We start from the raw sequence: 27,626 nt of genomic DNA, 5'->3' as shown, positions 1-27,626 counted from the left end.
GAAGCCTCTGAGGAGGAAGGTCTCTCCATGCCTCATGTTCCAATGAAGGGTGACCTAGGCTCTGTTACCATAAACATTGTGCACAAGGACTTAAAACCCCTTCGTAGCACTATGACGTAGCCAGACTTGAAGGCTCTTTGTAAGGTCCGCGTTCCATCAGCTGTACATAGATAATGGACTAAAGATAACCACGTGTTCTTGTTTTGTGAAACTCCCAAACCGCCACTTATCAGTCCTTAGGATGACACAGCAGTTCAGGCTCACTGATTCACTTTCAGCTCCCTGATTCATCCACCATCACTCCACCCCTACCCTATAGATCAAAGTGATTGTAATCAATAGCATGGATGAGCAGAGCTTGGGGCCTTCGCTATTTCCTTCAAAGTAGTAAGTGCTGGCCCCCTGGTCCCACTGTCTTTCTTAATCTGTCTTTTCCTCATTCCTTTCTTGCCACCAAACTTGGGGTATCCACAGATGACATAGGGCTGGCTCCCTACATTCTGGTGCTCAACATGGGGCTCAAGGAATCCCTGCGTTCTGGCACCCAATGTGTGGGACTCATGGATTCCTTACAGCAACAATTTGTTTAGTCCTTTTCTTTTCCTTTATTCTGTTATCAAAACATTCCCTGGAAAGTTTCCTTTATGACCTCATATATGCATATATATACAGCATTAGAATTTCAAATAATACTGAGTTCAATTCAACTAGGATAATGTATAAAAATAATTGCTGCATGTTTCTTTAAATCCAGAGATAGTGCTCCTAGCACTGTTGATGTGGTGCCATGTCAGTATATGCAAGCGTAATTTTTTGCTTAAAACTCAGCCATGAAATTCCTTCAGGCAGCTGGGTTCCAGAACCCAAAGAAATAGTGCAGTTTGGACTATGAAGGGATATGATAACAGAATAAGTATCCATATTAAGGAGGATTTTTTTTTTTTTTTTGAGACGAAGTTTCGCTCGTTACCCAGGCTGGAGTGCAATGGCGTGATCTTGGCTCACCGCAACCTCCGCCTCCTGGGTCCAGGCAATTCTCCTGCCTCAGCCTCCTGAGTAGCTGGGATTACAGGCATGCGCCACCATGCCCAACTAATTTTTTGTATTTTTAGTAGAGACGGGGTTTCAACATGTTGACCAGGATGGTCTCAATCTCTTGACCTCGTGATCCACCCGCCTCAGCCTCCCAAAGTGCTGGGATTACAGGCCTGAGCCACCACGCCCGGCAAGGAGGATTATACAATATAGAAAGCAGGAATTCCCAGGCACTCTGCAAATAAAGAAGCTGATCTGTAAAAAGTTTGAGGTCCTGGTATGGCTATAGCTCGTCTCTATCATCTCTGCATATTCCCCAAACTAGGAATTGTCTATTTTCATTACCAGGATCTGTAATTACTAGTCAGATTTTTAAAATATTTGGGCCCATCTGTAGCCATATTTTCAACTTTTCTTAATTTTAGCTATATATTTTCCCTTGTACTCCTAATATCAGTTAGGAGCATATTCTAATTCTGGTGTTATAGTTGATTCATAACTTGACATTCAAGTTTTTACCTTTTCTCATTTTAGTTTCTTGACTTGGATGCAGGCAATTGTAATCAGATAACCAAATACAACTTCATGTTTCATGCAGCTTTTTCTAAAGATATTTGGTACTGCTTTCCAGAAAAGCAAACTCCCTACTTCAAACTCATTTTTAAGTGAAGGTTTTCTGTGTAAAAATCACACAAAACCAAATTAGCTTGCTGGACTGTAATACCAGAGGCAGAGTGAATGTGGGAGAAAGGGTTCTAAATTTTCATATTCTAGCACTATGCAATAAATATCTTTTTTCTGTATTATATTTCCTTAAATATTTTAGTCAATTGGTATTGGGAATTGCATTGTTTTCTCAATGAAAAAAGTTTCACAATAATACAATGCAAGGATGAACTGAAACTCACTTTTAGTACATGCTGTATTAGGTCCTTGGGGTTTTCTTTCTTTTTTTTTTTTTTTCAATTTTTTTATCCAGGAGAGGAAAGCAGCTTCCACACTGGGTGGAAGGGAATAGAGAGAGATGGAGTTTAGAAGGGGAAGACAGGCTTCCATGAGAGAGTGTGGAAGGGGACTTCCTTCACAGGGGAAATCCAGGAGAAAGATGGTTTCCATGAAGGGAGTGTTCATGGATGGGAATCCAAACATGGAGTCCCCTCAGGGTTTTCAATTGATAATAAACGTATATATATATTTTTGTTAAATGTCTGTTGATTTCAGCCTTATGTTAAGAATCATTGCTTAGTGGAAAAATAATGGGTATGAAATGGTAAAAGGAAAAAGCAATATAATATTTCTTTTTAAAAATATTAGTAAGAATACAATGATGGTAATAAATTCCTCTTGTAACATTGTTGACTAGCAATAAGAAGGATATAGGAAATATTAGAAGAATGTAAGATTGACCACTTTCTAATAAAATGCCTTATAATATATATCCTCAGCAGCTAAATTCACTTTTCTCCAGCTCTTCATATATAGATACTTTTCATTCACACAAGCCTTTGCATTATTTACAATTAATTCATGGTATTATGATGATGGAGAATTTAGCAAGAAAATACTAACTTCCTTCTCTAAATTTCCCCTGAGATTAATGACTTGCAAATAGAGTCTTTGTCAGAGATGCACAGTCTCCATTTTTAACAAGATAACAGCTCCTTACACAGCTCTCCTTCTACTTGATCAGGGACAAAATGTCACCTTTGCTGAAAGGAAACTACTGCTTTCACAGCAATCAAATGATCACAATTTCACTTTACAGATATAAATTGTGAATGGGTTTTCATAGAAGAAAATTGTGAGTTAAGAATAAGGGAAAACTGAGTGAATCTAGGACAAACAACTTTGTGACTCATTCAAAATAAGGATTTAAATTTATTGCTAAATCCTGTTTCTCAGAAGTATTATTTTAATAAAACCTTCAATCATTTTTAGACTACCTTTGACATTGAACCAAATTGCCACTATCTGTGACTGCACAATGTTTCCAAATATAGTCAGCCCTCTATCTGTGAATCCCACATCTGTAGAGTCAACCAACCATGGATTGAAATTTTTTTTTTAAAAAGAATGGTTGTGTCTGTGCTGATATGTACAGATATTTTTCTTGTTATCATTCCTTAAATGACACAACTATTTGCACAGCATTTACATTGTATTAGATATTATAATTAATTTAGAGATAATTTAAAATATCCTGGAGGATGTGCATAGGTTATATGCAAATACTACACCATTTTATTTTTTTTATTAGAACAGTGATCAGTGTGGATACACCATTTTATATAAGGGACGAGCATTTGTGGATTTTTGTATCCTCAGAAGTGGAGGATTGTCCTGAACCCAATCCCCCATGGATACTGAGCATGAACATATAGATGGATGTGGTCCTTCTCCATTTTCTTTTGTTCCCTTAACCATTCCCAGTAGTGCTGCTGAATGTTAGGCCACCATTGCCCCAATGTTCATCACAATAGAACCAAAGAACCAAGGTAGCAACTTCCTGTTTTTATTTGTGTGATGGTTAATATTGGGTGTCTACCAGACTGGATTGAAGGATGCGATGTATTGATCGTGGGTGTGTCTGTGAAGGTGTTGCCAAGAAGATTAACATTTGAGTCAGTGGACTGATTAGATTGTGCCCACCCACATTGAGGGTGGGTCTGCCTTGACCCACCCTCAATGTGGGTGGGCACAATCTAATCAGCTGCCGACATGGCCAGCATAAAAGCAGACAGAAGAATGTGAAAAGACCAGACTGGCCTGGCCTCCCAGCCTGTATCTTTCTCCTGCGCTGGATGCTTCCTGCTCTTGAACGTTGGACTCCAAGTTCTCCAGCTTTGGGACTCGGACTGGCTTCTTTGTTCCTCAGCTTGTAGACGGTCTGTTGTGGGACCTCACCTTGTGATTGCGTGAGTCAACACTCCTTAATAAACTCCCCTTTATATATACCTCTATCCTATTACTTCTGTCCTTCTAGAGAACCCTGTCTAATACAGTTTGCTTGCTTTTTAAGTTTAGATGTTCAGGTCAAGTATAATACAGAAAATGTAGGCAGCATAAGATTTGCCAAAATACCTAAATGACCTCCATTCTGTTCTCATCTCCCTTCAGTGTGTTAAAGAAAGAACTTATTCAGTGACTCTTGTTAAAGCATGTTGCAGATTTTACTCAGGATCATTGTGACAGGTACTGGGACCGCTGCACTGGGATTTTGCAGTGGAGACAGATTGGTCTCAACTCTAAATAGAGTATGGATGAGTGGGAATTTACAGCCAAAGAGTGGGTGGGGTCAGTGGAGGAAACATTACTATAAGAGGAAATATCAGGGTGCTGAGGGGGATTCTGACTAAATAGACCTAAACAATATTCTTGCTGAAGATAGGCCAAGGTGACTATTCTTGCTGAAGACAGGCCAGACATCACCTCAGGGATGGTGGAAGATGAGGAACTGATTGGATAACAAGGATGATCATATGTAAAGAGTGGAGGGTTCTTGCTAAACTCTCTTAGGATTCTTTGCTAAAACTGAATTTTGGAAGGAAGTACACAGACGGACCTAAAAGAAGGTTCAGGAGCCTGACTAAAGTAAGAAATCTTTGTTGATTCCTACCTGAGAGCAAATTTAAAAACCAAAAAACCTCTTCATGTCCTGGAAGAGGGAGAGAACACTGGAAATAAAAGAGTTAGATCCCTAGAAAAGAGGTCTGTACCTCTCCAAATCAATCCCTGGATGGGGAAAGGGATGATTTGATAGACTATTGAGATAAATTTAGGCATCCAAAGTGTGTGTGTTAGTGTCCTGCTTCCTGCCAGGATGTCCTGTGGATCAGATGAGATGTTTGAGGTAGCATAAACAATAAAGAGACATCCGGGAAGAAGTTCAGTTGCACACAACTTGCTCTTTCTTTCATCCCTCACTCTCTTTTAAAAACTGTCCATAGCAGATACATAATTAATGAAGTAGAGGTCAAGAGATCAAGACCATCCTGGTCAACATGGTGAAACCCCGTCTCTACTAAAAACACAAAAAATTAGCTGGGCATGGTGGCGCGTGCCTGTAATCCCAGCTATTCAGGAGGCTGAGGCAGGAGAATTTCCTGGACCCAGGAGGCGGAGGTTGCGGTGAGCCGAGATCGCACCATTGCACTCCAGCCTGGGCAACAACAGCAAAACTCCGTCTCAAAAAAAAAAAAAAATATATATGTATATATATCAATGAGGCTGGGTACGATGGCTCACACCTGTAATCCCAGCACTTTAGGAGGCCAGAGTGGGTAGATTACTTGAGGTCAGGAGTTTGAGAACAACCTGGCCAACATGGTGAAACCCTGTCTCTACTAAAAATATGTAAATTAGCCAGGCATGGTCCTGGCACCTGTAATCCCAGCTACTCAGGAGGCTGAGGCAAGAGAATTGCTTGAATCTGGGAGGTGGAGTGTGCAGTGAGCCGAGATCGCACCACTGAAGTCCAGCCTGAGCAACAAAAGCAAAACTCTGTCTCAAAAAAAAAAAAAAAAAAAAGAAAAGAAAAAAAAAATCAATGAATCAAACAGTTATTTATTGAATGCTATATGTGATCATTTTTCAGAACTTTGGAGGGAGTAATGTGAAGCCCATACAATCAATGTTTTAAGAGTCATAGAAAGGAAAAATTCAGAGTGGAATCAAGTAAGATTCATGGAAAAAGTCGGTCTTGGGTGGAAGGTGGCAACCTATTTAGTAAAAATACAACTCCTCCCTCCAAAAAAAAAAAAAGAGAGAGAAAGGAAAAGCAGTCAAGGAAGGAATAGTTCTTCAAAAGGATGATCTTTTATTTCTGGAATCCCTTCTAGGCAAAAGTCAATCACTAAGTCATGAAAGTGTAAAAACGCCAAAGAATTAAGAACTAATAATACACGACAACTCTTGTTCCTCTTACGTTCAATCCAGTAAGTAATGAGTAAAGAAGTACTCTTTGTTAAGGATTAATTGTGGACGTAGATAAACTAAACGACTTCACCTCAGCAGGCAAAAAGGGAATTACAGCTTCTTGTTTTTGTTTCCTGGTTGGTCTTCAGGCAGCAATGTTAAAAAACACCAAAATTATTCTGAAATGTAAATTTCCCTGAAGAATCATTGCTTCTTATGTTAAGGACCATTGCATTGCTTCTTATGTTAAGGACTAAGTGCTGCAATTTGAGGGAATTTCTCAGGAGCTAAATTGTGAAATCATTTGTGTGTGTGTGTGTGTGTGTGTGTGTGTGTGTGTGTGTCTTGAGAAAGCCCTTTCACCTATACCTCTTGAATAAGCTTCTGTTGCTTCATGACTCCCTTCAGATGCTTTTTCCAGAATATGTAACTATTTCATCACTTACTCTAAAAGGGTATTATGAAGCTGCTATAGAATAAATTGTGTCCCTTTGAAATTCTTATGTAAAGGCCTAACCCTCAGTGTGATAATATTTGGAATGGGGTTTTGGACAGTAATTCAGTTTAGATGAAGTCATAGGGCTGGGGCCCCATGATGGGATTAGTGCCCTTATAAGAAGAGATACCAGAGAACTTGCCCTCTTTCTCTCCCTGCCATGTGAGGATATAGCAAGAAGGCGTCTTCTGCAAGCCAGAAAAAAAGGTTTTGGTCAGAACCTGATTATATCGGCATCCTGATCTTGGACTTCCAGCCTCCAGAATTTCAAGAAAATGAATTTCTGTTGTTTAAGCCACACAATCTATGGTATTTTGTTATGGCAGCCTGAGCTAAGAAGTGTTGCATTTGCCAGCATGAGGATGCTTTCTGAATGTCAAGTGGTTATTGACTTTTAGTCTACTGGAATGCATTATCATGAACATAAACTACTGCCTCTTACCACTTATATATCATCATGTCAGTGCTGGAGCAGAGTCTACTACTCCCAAAATGCCAGTGGCAAAGAGACATCAGTTGTTTCTATTTAAAAGAGTATAACTTAGACAGCAGAACTAGGGACAAATGACAGAAAAACCCTTAATGTTAGCTCGGAGATTAGGAAGCCTCACATCATCCTGTGTGGGGGCCATGCTTTTACAATTTGTACATACCGCAAACTTTCTGTTTACGTTAACCTTTAATTATTATCATCTATACAGAGCTCAAGATGTTTTTGCTTGATGTGTATGTCTAGTTGAACAAGCATAAACCCTAAAAGCACTCTAATGCTTACGATCTGAGCTGCAATAGCAGACTTCATAGCAATGGCTTCTTGGAAAGTGTGGTGTAGAGAACCTTCAGGATGTTCACACTGAATGTCTCAACTAATCCCAGGTTTGGTTCAATGACTTGAGTCAGGTATGAGGACGTGTGGGAGAGAACCTGCTTGAGTTATTATCTAGGCCATTCCTAAGCCAGGAACATAAATTATCAGTCCCATCTTTTGGGGAAAGTCACATTATCTCATAAATTATAGTGACCATGCGATATACACAGAATCAGGGGATGTCTGCGAGAAAATAATTAGAAGCTACTTTTGAAGACTTGTGAGGACAGTAATTTTTCCTCAAGAGCAAGTTCCCTTTAAATGAAATTCTGGTATACTTAACCTCATTTCTGTATGTGTTTCGGTAAGCATGAACATTTTATTTCTAAAATAGGTTAATGGCTATTTTGGGGGGCAATTAAGAAAAGAGGGCTGGTGTGGTGGCTCAAGCCTATAATCCTAGCACTTTGGGAGGCCAAGGCAGGCAGATGGCTTGAGCCCACGAGTTCAAGACCAGCTTGGACAACATGGCAAAATCCTGTCTCTACAAAAAAAGACAAAATTTAGCTGTGCATGTTGGCACATGCCCATAGGCCCAGCTACTCAGGAGACTGAGGCAGGAGGATCACTTGAGCCCAGGTTGGTTGAGGCTTCAGTGAGCCGTGATTATACCACTGCACTCTGACCTGAGCGATAGATGGAGACAGAGTCTCAAAAAAAATAAAAAATAGGCTGGGAATGGTGGCTCATGTCTGTAATCCCAGCACTTTGGGAGGCCAAGGCCGGCAGATCACTTGGGGTCAAGAGTTTGAGACCAGCCTGGCCAACATGATGAAACTATGTCTCTACTAAAAATACAAAAATTAGCTGAGAGTGGTGGCATACACCTGTAATCCCAGCTACCTGGGAGGCTGAGGCAGGAGAATTGCTTGAACCTGGGATGTGGAGGTTGCAGTGAGCTGAGATCATGGCATTGCACTCCAGCATGGGGGACAAGAGTAAAACTCCATCTCAAAACTAAATAAATAATAAAAAATAAAAAGAGAGAATTAGAAATAGAAAAGAGGAAAATGATAAAAATATAGATGGCACATTAGGAGAAGAAATGTTTAGAAATTAAGCTAGAGAAAGAAAAATGAAAACAAATTCACCTCTGGGAACCACCCTGCTACAACTGTTAGAAGGAACTGAGATGCCTCTAAAGGGGCAGGTGAACTGGGAACTGCCTTTAGACCTATGGTGGGATTCTGGGGGCCAATAGTAAATAGTACTGGGTAACAAAAGCAGAAAAGCTTTAAATATTTGACTGAAGAAACAGACACACAGAAACAATAACTTTTAGAATGTGTATTAACCTATAGAAGAGTTAATCAAGTTTACCAGCATTTCCTTGAAACTACAAGGAAAGCAGATTCTAAAAAGCTTCTCATAAGCCAGAAATGTAAATGTAAACTAATTTACGGTGCTCATCAATATACATTTGAAACGTTTTAAAGTCCAGCCTCAACCTCAGCCCCTACCTAATAGATCAAATGCACAGTGATAGGAAGACCGTATTTGACAGATGTTCTCATATGTGTTCACGTTCACAATCCCACATATCTGAAATGCTCAGGGCCAGATGTATTTCAGAATTCAAAAAAATTAATAAATTTAGAAAAATTAACACTAAATGTTCTTTCTCTATCTATATATCTATAAAGAAAAGTTAAGTTTACCTAAACATATTGACACAAAGTAGGATAAAGATTATAAATGATCTCCTCAATTTCAGAAGATTTGCTGCTAAATGAGTCCAGGTCAGGTCAGGTTTTGCTGCCAAGTTTGTTATGAATGAATTTTCAGTTTTAGGAGGATTTTAGACCTCAGATGTAGAATTGTGGGATTGCGAAAATATATTACTTTTTTTTAAACACCAAAACTCGGTTTTGGCTAAGAATTATAGAGTTGTGCCAAGTAATATTTTTTCAACTACAATTGAGGTCGTAGAATCTGGTTTGCATATAGAGTACAAAGGAACTGATACGGTGTCCTGAAGGGAGTTACGTAGACATTCCCCCGGAGTGACTCTAGGCACAGAACCATTGGGACAATCTTGTCTTGAAAAGCTAGTCATAGGAACACGCTCAAAATTTCCACAACTTTTTCAAGTGGTCCTGTTTTTGACCAAGTAGAGAAGGTAAGTAACCCTATTAGCACATATTTTTGGTCCCACAGATTGTCAGAAGATCAGAGTAGTTCAATTACGGGATCCTTAGCGTATTCATTCCAGGATGCTAACTCACTGCATCAAACTCCAGTTTGTCCCCAACTCATAATGAAGTGTGTGTGTGTGCGTGTGTGTATGTCGTATTTGTTTACCAGTAGCATTTTCTCAATTTCTCTCTCTCTTTCAGTATTGCCCTCTTTCTCTCAATATCTCTCTCCATCTCTCTTTCTTAATATACCTTTCTTCTTAACAAGATCCCAATTATGCTGTAAAAAAAATTGCATTGGTTATTACCAAAAGTCCGACTAGTAACAAGCATACTTTTGACTATTTTGGCTTTTATTGATTTGAAAATTGCTACCCACACTGCAGTTATTTTAGCACAAACCAAATAAAAAGAAATATAAATACCAATACCAAACCACGGCATCCTAAATATACAAAGCAGAAACATTTCGGAATAATCAAAAGACTGAACAAAACAGAGAAACAGAAAATAGTAAATACAGGGAATTCAAGGAAAAATGGATGACAGCCTCCCAGAGTAATTACATATTGGCTCATAACAGAAAATAAAGATGGCAAAGCAGTGTGAGACCAGGCATGAACTGATGTGCGTTGGCTAAAGTGCTCCCATTACTAATCTTTGTAACCTCTATGCTAAATGTAGGGGGAATGATAATTATGATAGCAATAGCTAATGTACATAGTGTAGTTTTTATGTGCCAAGTATTTTCTGGATGCTTTATGTAAATTAGCTTATTTACTTCCCAAAGCAACCCTATGAAGAGAGTACTATTACTACCCACATTTTATAGGTGAAGAGACTAAGGCAAAGAGCAGTTCAGTAGGCCTGCTCAAATTTACAGAGCTAGGGAAGGTTGGAGGTAGAATTTAAGCCCAGATGGCTTCTGCTGTCTTCACTCTTAACAACCATGATATTCCAGTGACAAATAAGTGTGGGGACCAACGAGGAAGGGTCAATGTAGAACCAGGTTGGAGTGGAAGTGAGAATGTCTAGTGAAGTTTTTTTTTTTTTTGGGATGGAGTCTCACTTGGTTGCCCAGGCTGGAGTGCAGTGGCACCATCTTGGCTCATTGCAAACTCTTTCTCCCAGGTTCAAGTGATTCTCATGACTCAGCCTCCCTAGTAGATGGGATTACAGGTGGGCGCCACCATGCCCAGCTAATTTTTGTATTTTTAGTAGAGATGGGGTTTTACTGTGTTGGCCAGGCCGGTCTTGAACTCCTGACCTCAAGTGGTCTGACCACCTTGGCCTAGCAAAGTGCTGGGATTACAGGCATAAGCCACTGGGCCCAGCCATCTAGTGGACAATTGAGGTGTGGCATGGCATCTGAACTTCCTTGTAGTAGATACAGCCCTTGAGTTTGGTTCTGAGATTCCTCCCTCTCAAAAATGTCCGTCTATGTAGCTCAAGTACAATTGACTCCATTTGTCCCTAGCTGTGGAGTCACCTGTGATTCCAGAGATTCCATTTGATCCGTTCCCTTGGTGCCTGTGATTGGCTTATTGATAGCTGACTGACCCCAAAAGAACCCATAGATACTAGGACCCTTTTGGTGAAGTTTCGTTTTTATTTTTAGACAGAGTCTTACTCTGTCACCCAGGCTGGAGTGAAGTGGCATGATTTTAGCTCACTCCAACCTCTACCTCCCAAGTTTCAGTGATTCTCCCACCTCAGCCTTCCAAGTAGCTGGGATTACAGGTGCGTTCACTGTGCCAGGCTAAATTTTGTATTTTTAGTAGAGACGGGGTTTCACCATGTTGGCCAGGCTGGTCTCGAACTCCTGACCTTAAGTGATCCACCTGCTTTGGCCTCCCAAAGTGCTAGGATTATAGGCATGAGCCACCACGCCCGGCCCCTTTTGATGAAATCCTTTCTAAGATAGAGGTTGATATTCTTGTAGGCTGAGGTTAGAGCTCAGAGACTGTTAAATCTGGAGTTGTGGCAGCTGCTTGCTATCACACGGACACTGTACCTGCTACCACCACAAGAGAAAAAAAAGTCAGGGTGTGGAGACAGGCCGAGCTTCGAAAATAAAACTTGAGCCTTGAATTCAGTCATGACCAAACTCTGTCTCTTACTCAAGGTTTTAGTGTGTGAGCCAATAGATTTCCTTTAACAAACCTCATTTGTATTTTTTCTTTTTTTGTCATTAAAAAATGTGCTAACAAGTACAGAGTAAGCGTTTGGAAGAGAAATAAGTTTGGTTTCAACAAGTTGTACCTGAGGTTGTTAGTAAAACAATAACTAGAGATGTTTTATAGATACTTGGGAATATAAACTAAATGAAAGATCATATGCGGAGATGCCTGTTCAGACTCCTCCTTCAACAGTAAGAGTTGATTATAAAGAGGCTAATTGAACACTGAGAGTGAGTAAACTCTACAGCTCAAGTGGTTGTACAGTTGAGTGGAAAATCAAAGACAAAACTCCAGGGAAGTGGTCTTCTTAATATTTTCAAAATACATGGGCACAGTCAATGAAAATTTTAAGAAAATTTTCTGATGTAGGCTTAAGCAGTTGCAAAGTGTATAATTTCCTGCATATTCTAAGTTGCATTTTAAAGTAAAATGTTTATATCACTCTTTTAAATACATCATATGAAATCCAAAAGCTGTACCAATTTAATATTTATCATAAACCATTAAAAATACATGAACAAGGCTGGGCGCGGTGGCTCACGCCTATAATCCCAGCACTTTGGGAGGCAGAGGCGGGTGGATCACGAGGTCAAGAGATCGAGACCATCCTGGTCAACAAGGTGAAACCCCGTCTCTACTAAAAAATACAAAAAAAATTAGCTGGGCATGGTGGTGCGCGCCTGTAGTCCCAGCTACTCGGGAGGCTGAGGCAGGAGAATTGCTTGAACCCAGGAGGCGGAGGTTGCGGTGAGCCGAGATTATGCCATTGCACACCAGCTTGGGTAACAACAGCGAAACTCCGTCTCAAAAAAAAAAAAAAAAAATACATGAACAAACTCTTCTTTAACACAGAAACGCACATTGTCAGCTTTTTTTTTTTTTTTGAGTTGGGTTTCACCTTGTTGACCAGGATGGTCTCGATTTCTTGACCTCGTGATCCACCCAGCTCGGGCTCCCAAAGTGCTGGGATTATAGGCGTGAGCTACCGCGCCCGGCCCTCATTGTCAGCTTTTTTCTTAAATTCATTTCTATTATATTTCCCTAAAGTAGAATTTTATCCTAAAGTAATGTGTTTTAATGCTTAGAAATCTTTAATAAGTCATTTTATGCTTCTCTGCCACAAAAATATGTATAAAAACTGAACTTAAGGCACTTTCATTTTCTGTGATTTTAGGGCTCTATGCTAAAACTGTTTTTCTAGATTGAGGTATTACAATGATGTTCAGCACCTAAATACCAAAACAATGTATATATGTTACGATTTGGCAACTAATTATTAATATAAAACATTTTGGAAACTCGTGGAGAGAGCTGTGAGTTATATCATTGTCACCTCTATGCCAACTACAGTGGTAATAATGATAATAATAATAATTATAGTAGTAGTTAACACATATTGACATTTATTATATGCCAGGCATTATCTAAATCCTTTTCCTTTTAGTTTATTTACTCTTCACAGCAACACTATGATGTGGCGACTCTTACTATCCACAGTTTAAGTCTGTTCATGGATTACTATTCCTTATGATTACCTATCACTAGAAGATGGGATTTTAAGTATCAATTCTATTTTTTAATTTTAATGATGTACAATCTGAGAAATCTTATAACTTTCATTTTAGAATTCTAGTCATGAGATAGCAATACAGGCTCACTGGTTTATAAAAGACAGCTGGATCTCAATTATATTTCTGACAAAACTGGGACCTGTTCACATGACTAAACTTTATTTGCCCCAATAGATAATCTAATAAAGACTGTGAACCAAAATTTTGGGTAAAGCAGTTTCCATGGCAGTTGGATTTTTAAGAAACCTCTTTCACCTATTTGTTTTTTTCAGTTCCAGTTGAGTTTGGGGTTACAATGTCTACAATTTAGGTAGGACTGGCTGAATTGTATAAGAATAACAAAGTCTCCAAGTAGCTTTGAACTGTGAAGAAATCTAGCTTTTGTTTGCTGGCCTGGTTTGCTTGATTAGAATTTGTGAGTGGGAAGAAATTTTAGCATTGTTCCCCCCAGATTTTAATTTTTGATTTCTGTGTGACAGAAAAAGCAAAATGTTTATGTTAGATAGATATATCTTATCTTATTTCTCCGAGCTGAAGATTTCAACCTGCTTGATCTGAGAGCCTTTTATAAACATTTATCTAGTTATTTCTCTTTTATATTATTAAATTTTCAATTAAGTGTTGTATCATCATATGCAACTATTAGGCAACCTAAATTTATATTTCTAAGAGGTATCTAGGCTGTTCATTATCATGAAATTGTTGTGATTTGTGAAGTCAGTAATTTGAAGGTCCTTTAAGACTTCTTTTTTTTAATGTATAAAATCTTGCCATAAGGAGTGAGTTTAATCTCAACACGGGTAGAAAAGTCAGCAAATTCAAAGTAGGCAGAAAAAAATAGAGAAATAGAGAACTTGGAAGACTCCACAAGTTAACTCTGTAGTTGCAAGTGTTTTAAATAATGGCCATTTGAACTCCGAATTTTTCTTGATGTAATTTTGCGCATTAGTTTTAAAAACATGCATAAGAACAGGCCATAATATGTAGCCAGCTGGAGTCTCAGAAACACTGGCATGTCTCAATGTTTGAAAATCCCATTTTATCTCTTATTAATCTATCAAGGCAAAAAAAAAACCTTATAATTTAGACCACAGTTCAGAAATTTAGACCAGTGTTTTAGATGGTGGTGATCACCTCAGTGGCTTTTAATTAGCTATCCTGGGCCCACCATCCAGAATGTTTATTTTTGCTCTTGTAAGATTTCCAGAAACAAGCAAAGCAAAAGAGTCAAACCAAATTAAAAGAAATCAAGAGAAGAGTGATCACAATTTTAACCCGGGTGTGCAGCTCAAACAAAATATTTAGCTAGGCATGCAGACAAAATCAGAAGTAAATTCACCAGAAAAAATATGCCTTAAGAAAATGCATTATTTGGAAACCAGAAGACTCAACCCAGAAAGATATACATGTCTTTATACCAGAAAGAACTTACCAGAAAAGACAAGAAGCCTTTTATTATCCCAGAAGGGATGTATGGTTCTTTATTAAGGTGAACTTACCCAAAAAAATCACAAAAAACAAACAAACAAAAAAACAGTCTTTACTCCAAAGGAGCTAACAGTTCAGTGAGAGGAAGAGCATTCCAGCAGTATATGATGAAGACTGTGGCAGGGATGCCAGCAACACAGCAGGAGCACTGTGGAGTCACTTCACTTAGAAGGAGTAGGCAGGCCAGGGATGCATCAGAAAGGTGATGTTTAAGCTGAATCTTAGCGGTTAATAGGAGTTCTTGGACAGACAAGAGAAAGGACATTCCAGGCAAGGTCACAGAGTCATAAGAGAACACGGTAGATTCAGCGCACCATGAACAGTGTGATATTGGAATGAAAAGTTTATGTAGGGGCAAGATGAGAGAAGAGGTTAGAGAGAATGACAAGGGCAAAACTGAAAAAATCTTAAGGGTCATTCCAGAAAGTGAAGATTCTGTTTCCAAAAGTAATTGCAAAGCACCTAGCATAGAATATTGACCATTGTATCACTGATCATTCTGAGGCAGAGACTGCTCACAGTTGATACAGAAATCGAAAGGCATGGCCACAGAATTAATAGTTGGCATTGAGACTGTTACACTTACATCTTTGCTTTGAGAGAGAAAAATCGATGTTGAAGCTCTACATTTTCTGTGTTTTTTTTTTTAAAACTCAAAGATCAAAGGCATAAATATGACTGGGCAGCTGTATATAAAAGAAAGATAAGTAAAATTGGAAAGCTTGGAAATATATACACTTATTACTTACTTAGGGCTCTTCTGCATTTACAGTAAACTATTTGCTAGTAGTAATGGTCTTAGCCTGGGGTATATTGATTTTTTTGAGGCTCTGAAAACATCTTGAAATTCTAGGCAAAATTTTGAGCACATCTATGTTTACTTATTTTCCTGCGGAGAGGGTTTGGGATTTTTCCTAAGTTTAATAGAATTCTTTGTCCCCAAAAGGTCAAAATCCACTAGCCCCTAGCATATACAACTAGAACAAAAGGACAAAGAGGCAATAGTATTTCGACATTGCATGGTAGATTATAGTCATGTAGGAATTTCTTTTTGGGGACTGTAGAGTTAGCAGGTACAACAACATTCAGTGCTATAATAAACAATCCTCCAAATGCAGTGGCTTGTGATAATAGCACTTGATTTCTTACTCAATTTGAAGATCAATGCAGTGAGTGGTGGTGGGGAGGTGTAGTGTATCACAGTGCAGGAGGGTCTGATGTATATAGTCCTTTAAAGATAGGCCTTCTTCTATCCTGTGGCTCTGCCATCTTTGACATGACACCTCCAAGGCATGCTTGCATTCTCCAGGTTAACATCCTGAGGAAAAGGGAGAACAGGTGGGGAAGGTACATTTCTTTAAAATGCCTTGATAAGAAAATGGCACGGCCCTTCTCACATTCCATTCACAAGAACTGATCATATGGTCTCACTTCTAGGTGTAAGGGAGATATAAAATGTAGTTAATCTATGTGCACAAGAAGAGGAAGTGTATTTGGTAAATATCTGGCTAGCCTCTGCCATGGGGAGTTGTGAAAAACTGCTTGAATTCTTATCTGCTGGTTATGGTTTTGGTCTAGTTCTAAATGGAAAAGAAAGATTTAACTACATATCCTCTGTCAAAGACCTTCCTATCGTTCTATGTAAGGGGTTTTGAAAAATGAAAAATATGCCCTTTGTTTAAAAAATATCTTAGTTCAAGAGCACAACTTCAAGAATTCTCTGATTCATCAACACCCTCAAAAATAGTCATTAACCAATAACTCAGATAGAATGTAAGATAGAGGTCTCAGACTTTAACATGAAGAAAAAGATTTCTCCCTTATATTCCTTTATACACTGAAGATATCCAGCAGTCTTTTGAGGCCTAGCATATTTTATTGTCAAATAAGATTCACTTTCTGCTTTCATTCTGATTAGCTTCCTTCTAAAGCATTAATCCAGGAACTCGTTAACTCAAACTGCAGAACAAGTCAATTCCAGAGGGGAACACAAAGATCAAGTTATGTAGATCATCAGAGAACTGAGCTTATTAAAATGCTTTACTTTTGAAAGACATTTTCAAGTGACTACTTTAATCATATAGAATTTTGCTAATTAAACAGCCAATTTAAATGCCAACTCTACTAACTGGATTTTGAGTTACAGTTAATTTTAATTGTTTCTGTTCTATAAAAATATACATAAGAGCTTTTTAATTTTAATTCCACGTTTTATGCAGCAGTTAACTCACCCACACAGTCAGCTCCAATAGTTGCAAAAACAGAAATAAGCGCTAGCTGAAGGTATAATTTCCTAGTTTTAAGGTTCTTAAAAAAATATGTATTTTTGAATTGTATAGAATAAATTCTGCCCTTTCATGTACCTACCAGTATCACAAGGCAAAGCAGTGTGGTCTTTATGAACGTAATCCTGGTCAAATTCTCACTTTAAATAGTCTTTTTCTGACTTTAGTTTTATTTCTTCATTAAAAAGAGTCCTGCCTTTTCCTCGATTGCTAAATCAGTTTTCTGGCTCTGTCTTCATGCCCTTATTTTAAAAATGTATTGAAAACTTACTACTTATCTGTGTGATGTTAAGCAAATCACTGTCCATTGTAGAGCCTTATCTGTGTTATAGAAGTGGTCTCCCAGGTTTGCTGAGAAGGCCTCAAACCAGATGACAAATAGTAAAGTGCTCTAAAATCTTACAAGGGCTCGAGAAATACAAGCTACCATTATCAATATAACCACCAATAACCCAAATAGGTAGAATAGATACTGTAAAGTTTGGAGCAGGAAGAAAGTGTGACTCAAAGAATCTTACTGACGTGTGAAATGAGAGTGGGGAGGCAGAACTTTGCTGGGTCATGGTGTGAGAGGGGGATTTAAATACGTGGAGAGGAAGAGAGGGCACCTCAGACAGAGCTATATGATGTGTCCTGAAGGAAATGCACGCAAGGGAATGAATACATCAAGCTGGCTGTCTCTGAAGCAATTTGTCAACCTGAGTATATTGAGGAATAAACTTAGAAAGTAGATTAAGATCAGCAGAGGAAGTCTTTTTATTGATAAGAATCTCAAGTTGATTTTTGATTAGAATACAATGGGATGAGGTTGATATTTTCAGAAGACTCATCTGGCAAGAAAGGAGAGTGACCAGAGGCACTTAGACCAGTTAGAAGGCTGGCATACCAATCTTTGAGTGACCTTGATTCAGAACCACCCGGCTAAGGGACTTCCAGATTTCTGAATCTATGTGAGGCAATAAATGCTTGTTGTTTTAAGCTGCTAAGTTTGGGGTAATTGGTTGCATAGTAACAGATAGCTAATATGAATGACAACACTGGCATGAAGCTCAAGGGAGATGTCAGGTCTGGAATAGAGATTTCATGTGAAGCCATGAGAGAGGATAAGTTTTTCATGCTTTGTGCTTTAGGCCAGAGCTTCTAACCCAATTTCTGCATCCAGAATGTCTCTAATTATCTCAAAGAACATAAATAACTCCCAAAACAAAATTGATAATAGAAATATATTATTTTGGTGGTAGGGAAACAATGATAACCTTAATTATCCAAAATCTAGGGAACAGTCTCTGTATGATTTCTCTCCATCTCTTCATTGGCAACTCTCATTCTATGTTTTATGGTATTCTATTTCTTTGGCGATTTTTACGTGTATACAAATTATTTACCTCCTACTCTTTTTCCTCTTGTTTTTTTTTTTTTTTTTGGAATCCAGCCTTAGTATTTCAAAGAATGACCCAAGTTAAAACCATTCTCATGGAGAATGGATTTAAACAGCCTGATATGGCCTTTGAAACTGATAAGGCATAAAGGCGAAGTGGGAAATCTTTATTCCCTATTCCCATTTGGCCCCCAACTCTCAGAAAGTACATTTATCTTGGAGATGTGAGTGTGGGAATGTATGGGTATGGAGAAAGTGTCTTAGTCCATTTGTCTATTTGTGTTGCTAGAAGGGAATATCAGAGGCTGGATAATTAATAAAGAAAAGAAGTTTATTTGGTTCACAGTTCTGCAGACTGTACCAGAGCATGGTGGCAGCGTCTGCTTTTGATGAGAACTTCGGGTTATTTTCATTCATGGCAGAAGACAGGGGAGACCTTGTGCAGAGGCCATCAGTCAAGAAAGGAGGCAGAGAGAGGGGAGGGAAGTACCAGGTTCTTTTTAACAACCAGCTCTGGGGGGAACTCTCCTGGGAACTAATAGAGCAAGAACTCATTCATTACCATGAAGATGGCACCAAGCCAGTCATGAGAGGATCCACCCCTGTGATCCAAACAACTCCCATTAGGCCCATCTCCAGCAATGGGGATTGAATTTCAGTATAAGATTTGGTGGGGCCAAACAAACCATATCCAAACCATAGCAGAAGGGCTGCTGGGTAGTGGCTCATTCACACTGCATCTCAAATGCTGGAGAAATGGGGAGTTACCATGGTGGCCAAGAGCTTCCCACTGTCTGAGCAATGACTGGGACTTGCTGCAGTCCCAGTGAGGTCTGGGCAGTATTTAGAGGATGAGGATGGACAAAATTCTTCCACACTGTTTCAGCCAGAGCCCACGTATAGGGATGGTATGAGTGGGGAAGGGTTGTTGAGATAATGTTTGTGACTAGGTTTTACTTTCGCCTTTAAGGTATTTTCTATTGAATAGCAGCCAAGATTTTAGATGAGGGCAAGTGGCACTACTGCCCACAGATAGAAGGAACCATGGGACTCCTGTTATCCACACTGTTAAAGTGAACTAAATATGGCCTAAGAAGGATTCCGTACTTCTATATTTGAGTTCTTGTGGACTATTCGTAACCTAGCTTAATAGTCAAACAAGATAGAAAACCTAACTTAGAGTATGCACCTGTAACAATAAATGAGTCTTGGCCATTTCCAGCAGCCATGCTTCAACCTCTCAAAGACTGTTGAGTGTACAAACTGTGTTCAAATAAGGCAAATCCCAACCTGCAACCAATCCAGCTGTTTCTGTACCTCACTTCTGATTCCTGGGATGTCACTTTACTTTTTTTGTCTATAAATTTGTTCTGACCAGGAGGTGCCCCTGGAGTCTCTCTGAATCTGCTGTGATTCTGGAGGCTGCCTGATTTGTGAATCGTTGTTTCTTTTTGCTCAATTAAACTTCATCACATTTGATTTGCCTGAAGTTTTCTTTTAACAACACCAAAAGCATCATCCAAAGGATATCCCCTTCCCTTAATAAAAGTGACTTTGATTCCCTCCCACCAAGTTCTTCCACTATCTGTAAAGCACCACATGGCCATTTACACAGATATACAGAAAGAATACCCAAAGGTTCTGAATGTGGTAAGTACGCTTACCTCTCATGGCAAAATAGACCAGTTTTTTAAGGATGAAGATCTTTAGGTAAACCCATGCAAGATATAATATCTCCTAAGACTTCCCCTGTAATATTAGAGTAGGAAGTTATTTTGCCATTTATTTTTTCATGTCCCCATCCTGCAAGATACATTTAACTGAGTGATTCTATCAATAAATTGCTTCTCTTTCCTTCCTGTATAAAATCTGTTTCTCCCATGAATCTTATCCTAGTTCATTACTGAAAGCTTTCTGCAGTGGAAGTGGGAGGAGACATGTGCAAAGCAAAAAGAAATGGAAAAATGTTAAACAAATTACTTTTCACCTGTGAGATTTTTCTCCCTTTCTTGGCAGCATTATTTGCCTAGTCTATTGACATTTCAGACTAGGGGAAGATTATCTATAATTGTAGCAGCAGTTTCTTTATCTCTCTGAGGGTTCCAGTGACAAAGGTTGTTAGCTTGAGGAACAGGATGTTTGCATTATTGATTAGGCCACACTGTTTTGACTGAAATAGCAGAGAATATTCTTGGCTGCTTTACATGTGTCAAGTCAGTTTGCTTCTTGTCCATCAGTTGTAGGAGATTTTGTTGCTGCCACATGTGTTAGGTATCACATCTCAGGTGGTTCTAACTGTCAGTCACCTTATCTGTTGCTGTTGATTAAAAACCTTATCTCAATCAAGAAACTGTCTGCTGCCTGTTGTGGTGTTTGTGACCAGGGTACAGTTGTTTTGGTGCTTCGGCTTATGTTTCTCAGATTCTTATAGCAGGATGTTTCAGCTGTTTTTGCAGAGGGGAGGCTCACAGAGCTGAACAAATGACTTTACCATTTTTGATTTAGTTGTGCTACAGTGACAGTTGAAGATGAAAACAAACCATGTTGCTCCTGACCTACATTCTTGTGTTGTTTAATAAAACAACACAGTGTAATTTAAGGTTCTCAAGCTTTGACCGTTGAAATGCAAATTTCTGGGCTCAACTGAGATTTTGGTCCAGCAGGACCAGCATAGGATGAGACCCAGGAATCTGTATTTTAAATCACACCCTAGTAATTCTGATTTTAGATGAAATCTGAGATATACTTCAAGAAACACAGCTACACAGCATTAAAGAATCAAGTGAAGATTAGAAAATTAGGGTGTTCGGAGCCTTATGACGAGTCAAAGACAAAGCTGAGGAAAAATCCCAAAGCTTCTAATTTATAGCAACCAGACTGTTAACAAGTTAATGATATGATTTATGTCTAATTTCTCTTAGATAATGCACTTTGGTTGATACACTTGATAAAGAGATACTAGATAATTACATCTAATGATAATCTAAGCAAATTTAAAATATTTAGTATCATTGATTGACTATTTTCATTAATACATATCACAACAATGGAGGACCCAAAAATAGACCTCAAAATATTTAGGAAGTAAGAAGCATTCCAAGTTAGTGGAGAAAGAAGAGTTGATTATTCCATACGTGTTATTACAACAACCGGCTTGTCATTTAGGTTTAAAAGAAAACTAGATTTCTATTTCAATTCCAAAATAAATTGCAGATGAATTAAAGGGCCAAACCTAAAATAAATAAAACTATATATAGTCTAGCATAAAATATGGGCACTTCTTTTTAGTATCTTGGCATTACATAAATTCTGCAAGTCTAAAAGTAAGAGATACATAAATTTGACCACAAAAAAACTATTGTAAAACTACCATAAAAGATTCAAAAGTCAAACTTAAAATTAAAGACAGAATTAAGAACCTGAGAAAGATTTAGAACAGGTAGTTCACAGAAAAAAAAGTTCACAAATGACCTGCAACTTAGGAAATGATGTTCATTCCTGCTCAAAATTATTTACATGCAAATAAAAATAAGGAATTGGTTTTCACCTATTAGTTCAACAAAAACTAACATATTTCATAGCATTAACTTTGAGGAGGGGTGGAGAAGATTGAGTACCTAAGCAATTTCTACTCAAGCTTAAAATACTCATATTCTTTGATCCAACAATTCCACTTCTAAAAACTTACTCTAGAACTATAATTGTATATATTACCAGAGCAAGAGGATAATTATAATATTGTTTGTAATACTTAAAAACTGGAAATGATGCAAATGACCGTTAATAGAGTGCTGTTGAATGATTCACGGTATGGGTTAGATCTGCAGATTTGGATATGAAAGAAAACACCAAAATACATTTTTAGGTTTAAAAAAAAAGAAGGCAAGGTACTAAATAATGTGTACCTTGTATTTCTATTTGTATATAGCAAAATCCCAGAAAATATGTATATTCGTAGTAAATTTCTGGAAACATTAAGATATTTAAAAAAATAGATACCTTTGGGAATGGAATTAAGGATTCTGAAGTAAGAGGAAGACTTATTTTTCATTGTATATACTTTTCTACTATTTGAAAATTTAAAATTGTGTAATGTATCATTACTATTAGTGAAGAAAAAGCCACTTGGAAATGCAAAGATTTTACATATCTGAGCTGTTCTGATTACAGCATAATGTTTGTGATAATCACATTTTGCTATTAGAAAGTTCAAATTACGTTGAATAAAACAAATCAAGTAAGCATAGGAAACATTTACAAAGATGTTTATCTAAAAATATTCAGCATGTAAATGACAAAACTTCATTAGGAAAATATTCACGCATTTAGCATAGCCTGTACATAGTTAACTGTGTCATCCTGCTTTGCAAAGAAGTTCCTGACCTGTTCTCTATAGTGCTCTCAGGACTTTGCCTAGTAAAGGTGATGAGTTGCCCTGAGCCATCCCAGTTCTTCAGCCAGTCTATCTTTTTGGTGATAGACAATCCAAACTTTAACTGCTGGGAGGTAACTCTCAATGACTGAGCAGTGGTATTTGTATCCTTCACCCACCAGACCTTATCCAGAATAAGAAAATAGAACTATCAGCTATGGGATAAAACTGTCAATAATAAATGGAAGCAGCCATATGAAATAGTGAAACTTAAAAACATATTTTTGTTAATAATACTTTCCCCAACTATAAAGTAATATATATTTGTTGTAGATATTACAGAGAAGTATAACTTATACCATACTAACTGGAAGAGATTCTCTAAGCACAAATGGAAGGGTTCCTCTAATTTTTGTATTCTGTTATTTTAAGGATAAATTTCAACAGGGATAGGGACTTAAATATAATTGGTTTATATGTACATAAAGTGTCTTCAGAAACATACATAAGAAACCGGAAACATTGCTTCTAAGTAGAGGAATTGAGGCTGTGGGGAAGATAAGTCAGGTGTAAAAGGGACTGACTTTTGTATTATTTATGTAGCCACATCATTTAAAAAATTAAAAATTAAAAATATAAATTTTTTCATATGAATTCCCTAATATTCATAATTATTATATAGAAATGTGAAATAAAAATAAAATCCACTGCAAAATCATAAGCCAAACAAAAATAATTTAATAAAAGCATCCTAGAAACATTGTTCCTACATAATCATTCAGATAAAAAAGAAATAAAGGGATTGAAAAAGGCATAAATGAAGGAGAAGGAATAGAACAAAAGAGAGTGAAATGCCTAAATAGAAAGATTTCCAAAATAAGTCTGCTACATTGAAAATATATTGCCAGTTCGTTGAAATTTAAAAGACAGAAATTCTTGGAATTATGATGACATCAATCATCACTAGAAAGACTTGGCTCGGTGACTCACACCTGTAATCCCAGCACTTTTGGAAGCCGAGGTGGTTGGATCACTTGAGGTCAGGAGTTAACCTAGCCTGGCCAACATGGTGAATCCTCTGTCTCTACTAAAAATACAAATATTAGTCAGGCCTGGTCGTGCACACGGGTAATCCTAGCTACTGGGAGGCTGAGGCAGGAGAAGCGCTTGAACCCTGGAGACGTAGACTGCAGTGAAGATTGTGCCACTGCCCTCCAGCCTGGGCAACAGAGGGAGACTCTGTTTCCCCACCCCCCAAAAAAAGCATCACTAGGAAAAGGCGAATGGTTGGGGTGCATACTGGAAGGAAATAACGGAAATCTGAAAAGGTGTAAGAACCTAAACAAATTTGTTTATCACAGAAAATAAATCACAGAACAACTTTGCTTTTGTTGTTAAGTTTGTTTATGGTAAACAAGAGTTGCTTTTTGCATCACATGGTTCTTCTAAACTCCACTGAAGAGGTCCATGGTAGTTTGTATCTAAGCTAATTCCTTTGTGTACTGAGAAGAGTAAAGATGGGAACTTTTGAAGGGTCATAATGTAATATTGGGGTTCAGGGGTTCAGGGTGCCCTCAGGTCCCATGAGAGGACATTTCTCTAGGTTCTTGGTCTCCTCCCTTCTCCAGAATGAGAGAGGGGACCACGGCGCAGTGCGCAGTAAATGCCTGACTCAAAAGTGTTTGTAGAAGGTGATTTTATTTAAAGAGAGAGAGAAACAGAAGGAGAGAGAAAGAAACAGCAACTCTCACACTGAGTGAGAGAATCCAGAAAGATGGAATCCAGGAGAGAAAAGCAGCTTCCACACTGAGTGGAAGGGAATAGAGACAGAGATGGAGTTTCAGAGGGGAAGACAAGGAGAGAGTGCAGAAGGAAACACCAGAGGGGACATCCAGGAGAGAGAAAGATGGCTTTCACGAAGGGAGTGTTCGTGGAAGGGGACTCAAACATGGAGTCCAAAGGGGTGTGGAAAAAGGGGACTTTTAACCTGAGAGGAACCCCCACCTTCTCTAAGTCCCCTGGCCAATGAAAGGAGTTCCTTAGAACTTCCACTGGGGTGATTGACTCTTAGTTTCTTCCCTTGCTGGTGAAATTCAAACATAAATAGTTAAATTTCCTGGATGGAGAGAGATGGGATGGAGCTAGGAAGTTCTTGCCCTTAAAACTGTGCCCCCTTGTGGACCCGGAAAGAGAACACATTCCCTCAATAATCTCTGTGCAAAAAAGAAGTCACAGTAGTCTGAAGAGCTGTGCATGTTTTACAGTGACACTGGGTTGGGAACCTTGTAACTAAGTGTCCCCACATCTGGCAAGCCATAACATACATATTTTCTGTTCAGGCAGAAACTGAGCTTTACAAAAGCGAAATGAGAAACAACAAAAAACAGGCAAATATATTGAGAACAATTCAGTCCTTCTTAGAATTGCCTCATTCCTTTCTCATGCATCTTTAGTAAATTCACATGCACGTTAATTTTAGAAAAGTCTAAATAGGCATGTGTTTCATTTTTCTGTTTCCTAGTGGAATAGTGAGTGGTATAAACCTGGAAATGCTCTATATCTATTTTCTGAAATCTACAGCTCTTGTTTAGGTAAATATCAGGTACTTAGCTAATTAAATGTCTCTTGTTTATAGGAAAGTGTCGACTTTCAGGATGTTATGTGTAAGGCTCAATAAAATACGTACAAAGTGACAGTGTACTTTCTTTTCATAGGTTGACCTTGTGGTCACCACCGCCTGAAAATGGCTCAAAACAAAAATGATCTAAGCATTGAAACAAGATAAGATCAAATTGATGTCATGGTAATTACACCAAGTGCCATTCAATCATTGGATGGAATTTACTGTTGATCCCAGGGCTTAGATGCAGGTGGAAGCACATAAGCTTATTACTCTGCTGGTATAAAAAACAGGTGAAGACTTTATTAACTGCAGTTACTGAGAAATCACAAGACGAAGCTAAAATCTCTCTTCAGATCCACAGTCAACTGCCCTGAACATATCCTACAAAAAGCCCAGAAAAAGGTAACATGAATGAAATAATTTTGGGGGATTTTAATTGAGGAGTAAAATATTTGAGAAAATAAAGATTTCAGAATCTCTGCATACATGTTAGTAAGAAGAGAGAAGCTTTTACTCATTCTCTTTTCAGCACTCATGAGTGAATTGGGAGGAAGTCTGTAAAACTGTGGCTGTGATCATAGGCTAGGATGTTATCTAGAAGCCAGCAACCCAATGTCTCCTGCTGAGATGCTTGAGTGCCTGTCAGCATCAAAAAATTTTCCTCAAGAATTATTGGATGCCATTGGAAAGGCATTCTTTTGAGTGGCTTCTAGGAATCAGATGGAGGGCAAGTAGACGTTTTGATATTGTTTTATTATCCATTTTTAAGTGATGTATAACTATATCTTCAAACTGGCCCATGATAAAGCGGCTCACTTGTTCAGCCAAATGACCATAGCTTCTGATTATCTTTTGAATAGATGTTCTCATGCATACTTGAATAGGAGCATGGAATTTTTGAATATCAGTGTTTTTATTTTTTTTCTTTAATAAAATGCTACAAAAATAAGAGTTGGTAGTATTTCGCCACCAACTCAAACTCAGTATTATTCATGAGTTTGCAATAGTAAGTCACTTGCCCTAGTATAATTGTGTAGATGCGATGAGTTTCTGGAAACTTTTTTGCAGCTAACCTTGTTTATCGTTGCATTAGTGCTAATTGAAATGGTGGCCGATTGGGAAATAGAGACTAAAAAATGAAAGAGCTTTTTTGTCCCTCCTTATTAGTACTGAAGAACAGGATATGGGCACATGTGAAGAATTATGGGCTGACAGTATAAGGGTCCGTTAGGAATGCAGAAGCTCCCTTTCATCCCCATGGGAATTTTGTTTCCTAAGCTCTTCAATCTTTTTTCCAGTCAAAAGTCAGATATTTTACTTTAGAAAAAGAATATTTTAAAGCTTCTGAAGGTATATTTTAAATAATTACTTGACTTAACATCAATTCAATTATTCACAATATTGGTCAACAAAATTGCAGGTAATACTTTTCTATAGTTTTGAATTATTTGAGCAGCCACCATTTATAAAAGGTTTGTGTGTTTCTGCTTTAATTTCAACTTTGGTTTTCTTGAGTTTGTTATTATTTTTTGCAGAAAGAGTCATTGACATTTTAAGTGACTCATATTTCTTACCATTTCCTGCTGAAAAGGGTGGCATGTGAGAAAAATGTTAGAAAACCAATTAATTATGTTCCAGAGCAGATTTTCAGTTTCAGTGTACATCTCTTTTTAATGTGAGACCCCAAGTTACATGAAAACTCAAAGTAATAGCCGGGTAACAGAAATGGCTAACTTAGAAGGTAATGTACATCTTGCTTAAAAGCAGATCAAAGTAATCTGCTTTCACAAAGATAAAATTTACAGTAGTGAACTTACATTTTCATTGAGAACAGCATGGTCCATAGCACCAAACTTCCATTTTTACAGATTGTGAATCCTAGAGTAGTTTGCAATCAACTTCTGATCCTTGCAAATTCCAGATTTGGCATATAATGTTACAGCAGTGCCATTGTAATGTTGTACAAAGTAATCTAGCAATTTCTTGGTTCATCAGGCTTGGAGATAACATTGTAGAAATGATCCAGCATCCTTAATACTCTGGGGTTTAAGATTGGGCACTTAGGCTGAACTAGGGGTGGGATCAATGACAGTATTAGAAATCAAATTAGGCAAGCAACAGCATGATTCATGTGTGACTCCAAGTCCTAGAGGAGGACATGAATTAACGGTAAACCTCTAGGCTATAGGGTATGCAAACGGAAGGACACTATTTTAGGATCAGATTACTTTCTGAGTAACTTTGGCAAATCTTTTAAATTCTCTAATGTGTAGTTTTCTAA

At 38.0% G+C, this 27,626-nt stretch overlaps 1 protein-coding gene across 3 annotated transcripts in view; it reads left to right on the top strand.

The window, feature by feature from the left end:
- The first annotated feature begins 256 nt into the window (after window positions 1-256).
- CGA (glycoprotein hormones, alpha polypeptide) overlaps window positions 257-27,626 on the top strand; it is a 40,329-nt gene continuing 12,959 nt past the window's right edge. The window contains exon 1 of one of the 3 annotated variants that reach the window (XM_078368049.1): window positions 257-387. The gene's annotated coding sequence lies outside the window, so the exon portion shown is untranslated. Of the gene's footprint in view, window positions 388-3,793; window positions 3,951-25,655; window positions 25,748-27,626 lie in introns of those variants that run through there. The other 2 variants (XM_035294654.3, XM_008994740.4) reach the window with 2 other exon arrangements.

Source organism: Callithrix jacchus, chromosome 4 (assembly GCF_049354715.1).
Source record: "Callithrix jacchus isolate 240 chromosome 4, calJac240_pri, whole genome shotgun sequence".
Taxonomy (NCBI): Eukaryota; Metazoa; Chordata; class Mammalia; order Primates; family Cebidae; genus Callithrix; species Callithrix jacchus.
The sequence above is the reverse complement of the archived record's forward strand: the minus strand, read 5'-3'. Positions and strand labels throughout refer to the sequence as shown.